We start from the raw sequence: 10,150 nt of genomic DNA, 5'->3' as shown, positions 1-10,150 counted from the left end.
CACCCACAGCATTAGGCACTTGCTAAATGAACGCGCTGCCTTCCAACAGAGCATCACCCTCTCTACAATTTTAACACGTATGCGTACATCATCTCTGTCCACATGCTGCACGTACACACACACACATAAATAACTCGGTATGCAAGCAGCAGAGGGGGAAATTGAGAATATTAGAGGAAATATAAACGGAAAACCAAGAGATTCACTTCGCAGTGGTTGATTAAAGTTTGTTATCCAACGGCTGCAGTATTAATCAACAATCCAGACTGCACAGAGATGGGGTTAAAAGAGGGGAATGTGGAAAAAAATGAAGGCGAAAAAGCAGCAGACTCATAAATGAGTGCAACAAAGAGTATCACGTGGATTTTGTGGGAGGTATGGACAAGACTCAAAAGAGAATAAAGAGAAAAATCAGCTTTATGCAACAAATCGCCACTAAATCCTCATGCTGACATAGGAGGGCCGCAAGATGTCAGTCTATTTTCCCCCCTTCCTTCTTTGTTTTGCATGGAATAAAAGAAATAGCACAGTAGAGCTTTATTCAACAGACACGTAATACCGAATTTGACTTGCTAAAGGAGCTGCATAGCTGCATAGACTCCTTGATTCACGTCCGTGGCAGACAGCGCACCCAGCACCATAACTACATTTCTCTTTTGTTGAGTCGTTATCAACATTTTTTCCCAAGGCCAAGATTTCCCACACGATTCCTCCTCATCCCTCAAATCCTCCCCTTCATTTCTTCTCCTCTTTTTACTCCCGAGTTCCCTCCTATTCTTCCTCACCTCTACTCATTGATAAAACATACATATGATACCTTGAAGTCTGCACTTGCAGTCACTTTGAAGCTGCACAAATGTGTCAAGACTGTATTCTGATGAAAATGGGATTCTTTTTTCCTCGGGCAGATCTGCCCTTTGAAAACCCCCTGTTCTGTGTTTCCCATGACAGAACAGAGAAGAGGACTGAGCTCCTTTGCTCTAACCACCCCCACCCTCCCTCCCCAACTTGACTCCCTCTCGCCTCCTTACAAGGTGAATCTACTAAAGAGGAGAAGGGAGTCAAATACTCCCTTCACATATCTTCCTGTTTTTATAGTAGCCAGTTACACTTTACCCATTTTGTGATTTTGTATGAATAAATCAGTTCTTGGCTGTTCTCGGCTTATAGCCAATGCAAATACCCATTTTCCTTTTATTTGGTTTGATTTTGCTGGTATAAACACGCCTTAATAGCTTTTCATGACGAACGTTTGAACATTCAGACACAAATGAGAAAATCTGATCCCTCATATCGATAAACGTTGTTTTATTTGCAAAGAGGCTGATATCAGCACGCACTGATGTTTGGTCCATTTGTCTGCCTATTACTCCTAAGACCCGAACTCTTCCACGGCATGCATTTTTAATTTCTCTTTGATATTTGGTCACATTGGGGCCCGATGAATGTAAAAACAAAGAATTACCAGATTTTCTTTTTAACCTTATTTTTGTTTTTTTTGAAAAATAAGAGCCACATATGAGGATATTAGTTTAAAATTTTGAGAGAACAGTAGCAGTATAATGTCCTCATAAGTGGATATCAGGCCCTTGTAGAGCAGAATTGAGTATTTTGGTCTAAATAACCCAAAATGTGATGTGGTAAATATTAAGGGATAATTATTATTGTAATAATTGCATAGCCTTATGCTAAGATCAACAACATTTACTTTAAAAAAAACAAACCACCACTGTAACTGCTCCATAAGCTATTTCATAAATGCCTCTGTGGTTAGCTAACGCTCTGTTCCTTTTAAGATTGGGCATTTGATAAGCCCTAATCTGTCAATGGAGTGCCGAGCACAATTTTAAAAGGGGCTTTCAAACGGATTGATCTGTAACAGATTTTATTTTTCTCCTGCTGTGACAGCTGGACCAAACAATTCTCTGAAAAAAGGGCACGTTAGAAGATGTCTCTGTGACCTTTTCATGCTCGAGAAAATGAATGGGCTTTCTTTCCTCTTTTTGTTTTCATTTTAAACTCTGCACTAAACAGATCAATATATACATGAAGCCAGAAGCAGAAGTGACTCCCGTGTCTACCTGGAGACATCGCACACACTGTTGGCATGTCTTTAAACATGATCACACAGCCTAAAACAATACAATAGACCACATGGTCTCAGAAACTACCGGGAAAGACAGCAAATGAGAGCAAATGAGATAAATCAGTGTGAGATTATTAAATTTAAGGGCTACGCCACTTTATGAGTTTGTAATTACTGTGTGACCTTTGCAAACATCTTTAAATCATAGGTTGTATTTATGTGGAAAAGGTTAAGATGATTTTAGTCGTTCTAATAAAACACAAAAGCATTCAGATGTTACCTCATCAGTGTTTTAGTAGACAAACAACATATCCTCGAATTTGCCTGTCAGCAGTCCACAGTCTTGGCTCCGTTATCATTCGTGAAGAGAGCCCGGCGCACGAGCTTTGCCAGAGGAATGTATGACTTTGGAGTACAAGCGAGCAATGAGTGCGCCATACCTGACTTTGTCTCAAACCACAAAGCTCTGCTGAATAGCTAAACACCACACAAGCATTGTAGCACCATTCCTCCGCCACGGTGACCCTCACTCAAATCTCCCTGTCTGAGAAACCCAACCACAAGCAGCTCAGGCTAAGATTTCAAAACCATGGAATTCCAGTGGCCAACACTAATATGGCCCTTTGACTCTGTAAGCCTTTATAGAGGAAAAAAGAAAAAAGCTCAACTCCAATTACTCAAAATTAGGATTCTTATAAACTGAGTATATCACCTCAGAGAGGAGGTGAAATTCCATCAACAACTCTAGTTTATACAGAAGATCTTACAATAGAGGCGACAGATAGATGTAAATAGTGGATTGCAAATAATAAAACAAAGAAAACACCAGAGCATAGAGTTAATTTACAAGTGCTTATTACTAATCCTGATGCTGAAATTTGACATCAAGTTTAATTTACCACAGCACTGCTTTTTGGTTTGATGGAACTATTTGGGGGAAACAGGGCAGACTGGCTTCACTTTCACAGAAACTGATATAGAGAAGTTCACAAAGCACCTGGAAGCCCGGGAAAAAGCTGTTCCCATTTATTTCAGGCTCTTAGTGCATCTTACACCCAATGCACCTGCCACGTTTGTTAGATTTAATGAACAGCTGTTGTAAACATGATTACACGTAGATTATTTCACGTATTAGATCTTTAAATGCAATATTTCGATGCCAGATGAAAATCAGTAACAATTTTAACAACCTTTTAAATCTGCCTCAGCAGCAGTTTCCTTTAGGAGGTGGACAGTAATATACAATCCCTAATATAAAGCTCTGCTAAAGACAAATCTAAATGAATTCATGTTGTTCTTGTAACATTTGTGCAATTTGTCACAGGACATGTTGGCACCAAAAAGTGGCGCTCCCACCAAAACCTAGGGACACCCACGCTACATGCAACATCAAGGCAGTGCAAACGACAGTTCTCAGCAATATGCAGACATTCCTTCTACATAATTACGGAGACTTCAAGAGGCCCAGCAATGCATCTGTTGATCGGCATCAGACAGATGGCCAAAATACACTCTGACACTAAGAAAGTGTGACCTTTGTCCAACAACGAGCCATTTTACAAACAACTGTCTGGTGAGTCTTGATTTCTGCTGTGACACTTGAATGCTTAAGGTGAGAATTTAGCTTAAACAACATGAAAGCATTGATCCATTCTTGGTGGTGGTTCTCTGCACTTTTTAGCCTGTTAGTACCAACTGAACATGGTTTTAAATGCCACAGGCCACCTGGGTATTGTTGCTAACCATGTCGATCCCTTGTGTCCAAAGTGTACTCATCTTCTGTCTATAAAAACGAGTTTACAGTACTCACTCTACCTCCACAGTCACCAGATCTCAATCCAATAGAGCACCTTTGGGATGTAGTGAAACAGGAGATTCACATCATGGATGAGCAGCAACTATATCATGCCATAATTTCAATCACTCTGAGGAATGTTTCCAGCACCTTGTCTTTTTGGTGGAGATAAGATAAGAGAGATAAGATAAGATAGAACTTTATTAATCCCTCGGGTGGGTTCCTCTGGGAAATTCGACTTCCAAAAAAAGCACAGCAACGACCGAAGTTACAGTTACAGAACTGTTATATATATATATATACACACACACACACACACACACACACACATATAAATACAGAGACAAATATAAATAAAATATACAAAGGGGATAAATAGAATAAATAGGAATAAAAAATAAAAATACAAGTGAATTGCACATTTCAAGTATTGAGTCTATTGCACTGTTGACTATTTACAAAAAGTATTGCACAAGGTATTGTACAGTGAGGTGCAGAGGCACTACAGCTTAGTTGTTGATAATCATAAGATAAAATTAAAAACTAATAGCAATACTGTAGCATGAAGCAATTATGCCCTAAATGAACTCATGATTATTTGTTTGCTTCTGCCTTTAATCTCTGTGCTCCTATTTAATATCTATCAATAAAATAAAGAGAAATTTATAGATTAACCAGACAGCTCATTATCTCAGATGCTGTTTCACAAACACAAGACAAACAATAGTCACCAAGGTTCTGGCACAGAATGAATGCACTAATGATGAATACATATTATGTTTCGCCGTGGTAGCTTCTTTTCTCTCATTGCTTCTTTAGACTCGTTACTTTTTGGGGGTTTTTACCGAATACAATTTCCTTGAACAGAAGTGCCGTCTCTGCTATGCTGTGACCCCAAGAAAGATTTTACACTGTGTGACGAAACCCTGGGAGAGAGCATCAAGGACGCGATGAGACAACTTCATTTATGGCCTGAACCAATCTAAGGTGCGTGTTCTGCCGGTCTCAGAGGGCAACACTGCATAACTATGACATCAGCCCATAAACTCTGGGAGGACAGACAGACACAAGCACACCGGTGCTCACACGCAAACCAACACACATAAACAGCCAAACATTTTCTGGTCTGTTAAGCTTTATGAGCCACTGTGCGCCTGGACCGTCCAGGTTTATGTCACACACAATAATGATGAGATGTAAAAATGGTACGGACTCTTGGAACAATAGAATCATCAGGGAACAACACATCCAACTGTGGGCTGCAGAAAATATCAAAGCAGTGGCCACTGTGTAAAATACATGCGCAAGCTATGAGCTATGGTATGCAAGGAAATATCAGTACCGTGAGCCTACCATGTACTACTCCTTACTTCTTCTATAGCTTGTCCTCATCCCATCTTACTCCATTACTGCCTTCACAAGTTAAATTGCTTACCTAGAGTGGACATTACACAGTTGCATTTCTCTGGTATGTTGAATAGGAACTGGGACTAGATTTTATCAAAGAGAGAAAACAGTCTAGAAGTAGACACACGGGAACTGTTACTATATTTCATCAAGAATAAACCCAAGGGAGGCAGGAGTCAAGTATCTGAACTTCAAAACATTGGCAGCTGCTACATACAGACTAAAGAGGTAAAGCAAAACAACATATTCAAGGAAGATTCTAGAGGAAAAAGTCTCATGAGGTCTTTTAAACTTTGAGTCGTCTCTGTCTAGGCCAGGTGTTTGACCTGAGTCACTCATGTTTTTATGCTTCTTTTCACAGCTCAGCCCAGGTTGCCCCTGCTGTGATTTTCCCTCACTGGCAGAATTGTCTGCTTTCAAAATTCAATGTAACAAACATTTCATCTGTGCTCTAAACTGTTTGTCTTTTCTTCTCTTTCTGTTTGCTCCTTTGAGTTGGACTCTAATGTAGTCTCACTCTTTTGTTTCTACAGCCTTACAGTTAACATACCACTCTGGTCCGTCAACGTTTATTCAAGTGTACATTCATTCTATCAACAAGCATGGGCAGCCCTGCTAATTATGGAGTAAAATCATTAGCATAAGCTTGCATTAACATTTGAGCCATAAAATATACTCCTGATTAGTTCAAGATTCACTTACGTGTCAAAATACAGATGCACCGAGTCTATGTCCATGCGGAACATGTACACGGCGGTGCAGGCAAATAGTCGCAATCAAACTTATAGCTACATGCTAATATGTTGCTAGTGTGAAGTATGTCAGGGAAAGCTGGGTATAATTCTTTGTGCCTCTTTGCAATAGCAGAGCACTTTATTTTCAACTAAGTGTGAGAAGATCTTGCAACTTACTGCAGCTTGAGGGAAAGTTTGATCATGTCTTTTGTAATAAAAAATAATATTTTGCATTTGAAAGGTAATTTTTGGGGGGGGGGGGTCCTGCGCATCTCTAGTCAAACCTGTCCAGGGCGTACCCCACTAGGATAAACTGCAGGCAACGCCTCCAACCCTGAATGGGATAAGGAGTAAAGAAGGGAGGTGGGTGAGTGAGTGGATGATAAAAGCTGTACATGACTCATACTGTCAGCTTAGCTACAAACTGCATTTAGGCAAAATTATATATAGGAAAATGCTAAACGTACTGCTGTTTGATTCACCAAAAATAGGCCGAGGTCAAAAGCAATAAGGTATGAGGAGACCTGGGAATAGTATGGGTGAAAAGACATAAGGGAAAAGGGGGTGAAGGGGGAAATATCAACAACTGTGACAGCTGTGTGGATATGGTAAGCTGAACCACAACAGGGAGGCTCCAGGGCAGGAATGCAGAACAGATCAGCCAGACCGGAGCGTGTGCTTAGGTTTGACATGGCGAGGCAGTGGCGAGCCACACCACACAGCAGCTGTCTAATCCCAAACTTCTGCCTTGATACTCCTGTTCTGAAAAGCACAGTCCGTTCTTTGAACTATTGACTTCTTATTTCTTCTAAATCTACTACAGATGCTCTCACTCTTCGGTGTCTATCACTCGCTTGGATTAAACTGACATGCCACAAGTCAGCCTCTGGCACAGGTCGTATCTCACGGTTACGATCTTGACAGGCAACACAATGCAGTCACAGATGAAAAGTATACAGAGCATTTCCTGTATACTTCTTGAGCTCCAGATGTCAAGACCTCAAAAACCAAGGAGTCTTACCTGCTACAGAGTTTGGCCTCGGCATCATGAGGGAAGCTGATGTCTGTGGCGGGTACGCAATGGGTCCCTCAGGTGAGTGACTTGGAGGGTGTGGTGGCCCTGGAGCACCCGCAGATATGTTAGGGTGCTGCTGGTCTGTCCTGGATGGGGTGTCTGCAGGTGTTGCTGTGGCACTGCTGGAGTCTTCTTCGGCCACAGGAGAGCAGGTGTCCGCCCGCACGCTCTGTGCCAGGCCATGGCGACCGCTGCCTCTTAGGCTGCCATCTTTACTCCACTCCAGGCTGGAGCCGCTGCGGTCATCATTCTCTGAAGAACTAGTGATGGTGGCTGAGAGCAGATTTAAATTTAAAAAAAAAAAAAAAAGAGAGAGAGAGAGAGAGAGAGAGAGAGAGAAGGGATTTTCAGCAAGTGAGGGAGGTGAAATGAGGGGAAGAGGCACAAGATATATCTGAGTAATGGTCTTTATGTGCGATGAACATTTATCCGTCTTAATCTCTAGTGAGACACCGAGCTGTAATGGAACTTTCAGCTTTGAGTGGCTTGGTGGTTTTGCTGATTGCCCTATCAACAGTTCTCAGAAGCTCATTTTATATTTACAGCGATCGTCTTCCTATACTCGTGAAACTCGGAAAGTAATATTGCACAGATTTATAGAACGTAATGTATTGTTATTGTTAAGAATCAGCGTTTGAATGATTTGGAATCATCCAGTGCAAACAGCAACTGCAACTGCAACAACTAGTCGGAGGGGAAAATGCAAAAGAGCAGGAATAACAATATAAAACCAAACATGGACATTTTTTTTTACCCCTTCAGTTTAGACAGGTGTCTCTTCTAGAAGAAGAACTCCTTTAATCTCCCCTCGAGCCAACACAGCGACCTACCACAATCTTAAAAGCAAAGGAAAGGACTAACTCTCCATGATGACAGGCAGCTGGATACAGGAACATCAGCACTGTTAGTGGACTGGAGCCGGCCAGCCAGCTGGCCATGTTTGCATCACACACTACTAATCTGGATTTCATAATGGCGCAGCACGTTGCATCACCACTAATATTAATACAACAAACACATCTTGGACCCTGTGATTCCTGCGCTGGTTTCCTGGGCAAACATGAAGTCCTCTCATGGCAGCAGTCACGATAAACCCTGCTCGGACCACGGCATTAAAAGTCATCGTGATCTGACTGGCTAAACTACAGGACCTTGCTAAGAAGAATATGTAATTATTTATTCAAGCTTAGTGAAAATTTGAATTTTTATTTTATAAACAACTACATGCAGTCAAGTCCAGGCCCCTCGTGAAGGACCTTCTGAGGGAGCTGTTTTGTAAATGTTAAGACATTGCAAAGTCTCACTAATTCCATCAAGGAGCTTTTAATGCAAAACAAAGCCAAATTAATGTGCTTCTGAAATCAGAGTCAAAGTGAAACTTCAAAGAACAGAGAACATTAATCACAGGCATCAGTCTGACTTGTGGACGCACTGTGACTTTGTTCTTTCTTTTCCTTCCTGCACAATTTTATTAAGGAGTGTGGGTGGGATGTTGTAGACCAGTGGTACTTTACACCCCCTTCCCAAAAACACTCCACCCGCCCACTCAAGTACATAGCAGACTAGCATGCCATAGTCACCGATGTAACAATTTAATTTAACATCACTCTGCTGCAGATTTAAAAGCCCTCTGCTGCAGATACAGCTCAAGAATCTGCTGTTAGCAGTGAAGCAGCCAGTCAGTCACAGCTTCAAAGGATAGCTAAACACAGCTAATTAGACTCGAAAATTACATGCACATGGCATTTCATAGTTTGTAATGGGTGTACAATAAAGGGGTCGTAGAATTAGGGATCAAGAAAGGAAAACAAGCTGACCATAGTTATAGCACATGCTGCATTTCTGCAAAACTGTGTTCTGTCCGTTTCAAAGTTCAGGTGTTTGATAGTTGCTCATAACGTCTTCATTACTGACAGATTTTGATGCACAACTAGTGTTACTTTCTGCATGTCTGTGTGGGTCTGTGGGTTTGAGCAGCTAATGCACCCTCCCAGCAATCTGTCTGTGACCACAGCAAAGAGCTGAGAGAGACGGAGGCACCGATTTCCATTAAGAACTGGGTTTTATGCAGCATGACTTTACTTCATACCAGCTTGTTTCGCTAACTTTCCTGAAACCTGCTTACTGAAGTTAACAACCACACTTGCAGAGATGGCATTCTCTCACAAAACTCATTTTGAGTTAACTAAAGTAACGTAATTGCGTGCAACTGACAGCAACACATTTGGCACCAGTGCACATCTTATCCTGGGTGGTGTCAAAGCTGCAAGCTGGAAGATACTATATCGCAGCTTACATAAATTATTCAGCACGTTAGCAATGATATTGCTTTGGGGGGCAGAATGACTGAATCATGGTAATCATTTATGTCAACTCTGGAGTATTGGAAATCCAAATTGTTGTGTTGGATCTTGCTTTGGCATGCATTACTTTCTCCTGCATAACTATAATTTTCATCAGCAAGTCCGATATTCTTATTAGTTCAAGAATATCAGACAAATATAAGGGCAAGGGAAAAGTTTAAAATCTGGCACCCTGTCCTCTAGTCTAGGAGTGCAGTCAGGGAAAAAAAAAAAAAAAAGGGGGGGGGGGGGGGGGGTTCAACAGTGGATAAATACAGCATCATAGAGTTACAATTTGCTATTCATTCCTCACTCAGAATGGAATCCCAGCATTTTTATAGGCACTGGAGGCTTTGTGAGTAGAAACGGCAGTTGAATTAATGCATCAATAGACTATGCCATCTTCCTGTCAGCTTGAGTAAATCCCCTGACGTCTTTTAGGGCTATTACTACAGATACAGCACAACGTCACACTGTGGCAACTGTCACCTTAACGCCGTCTCATGCCGATACAGCTCTGTCTAAACCCAATGACGTACATGGGGAAGGATGAATATAATGTGACACAGATGGTATTCGATCCCAAAAGGTTTCACACAACGAGTAGTGACTGACACTGCACAGGTGTGTTTTCTTTGTTCTAACTCATAGTGCAGATGAAGCAAGTCAGATTGCAAATTAAAATTAGAAGAGCTTCACAGGAAGTGATTA

This window comes from Astatotilapia calliptera, chromosome 13, assembly GCF_964374335.1.
Source record: "Astatotilapia calliptera chromosome 13, fAstCal68.1, whole genome shotgun sequence".
NCBI classification, from domain to species: Eukaryota; Metazoa; Chordata; class Actinopteri; order Cichliformes; family Cichlidae; genus Astatotilapia; species Astatotilapia calliptera.
Note: the sequence above shows the minus strand (reverse complement) of the source record.